We start from the raw sequence: 655 nt of genomic DNA, 5'->3' as shown, positions 1-655 counted from the left end.
TATATATATATATATATATATATATATATATATATATATATATATATATAAATGCAACCCTTATAGAAATATCATACTAAGAATCATTGATAATTACTTATTATCCAGTATTTTTAATACTGAAAATAAGTAATTATCAATGATTCTTAGTATAATATTTCTATAAGGGAATAATGGAAAGACAGCACATTTGTTATTTAATGGTATCTTAACATATTTGGTTTCAATATCTTGTATTGGCCATATTTTTAGGTCTGATAAGTTATCGACGACAAATATTCGCAGAAGAGACGAAGGGCATGGTTTATCATATAAATCTTCTCTATGTAGAAATTCATTGCCTATGATGACATCTGTATCCCTTATAGAAATGTAATACTGATAAGTAATAATTTGGCCAGTGATAATTACTGTCGTTCAATAATTTTATTACTCGTACGAGTAATTATTGCTTATCGCCAAATTATTACTTATCAGTATTACATTTCTATATATATATATATATCTAAGACTGTTTACCTCTTTGTAAACAATATTCACGTTTTCGTTCGCAAACGATTTCCATGTTATTAAAAGTTGTTATTAAAAATACGTAATATATATATATATATATATATATATATATATATATATATATATATATATATATATATAT

The sequence above is a fragment of the Odontomachus brunneus genome, unplaced genomic scaffold (assembly GCF_010583005.1).
Source record: "Odontomachus brunneus isolate Ranch 3 - 2012 unplaced genomic scaffold, Obru_v1 Obru_scaffold_210, whole genome shotgun sequence".
Taxonomy (NCBI): Eukaryota; Metazoa; Arthropoda; class Insecta; order Hymenoptera; family Formicidae; genus Odontomachus; species Odontomachus brunneus.
Note: the sequence above shows the minus strand (reverse complement) of the source record.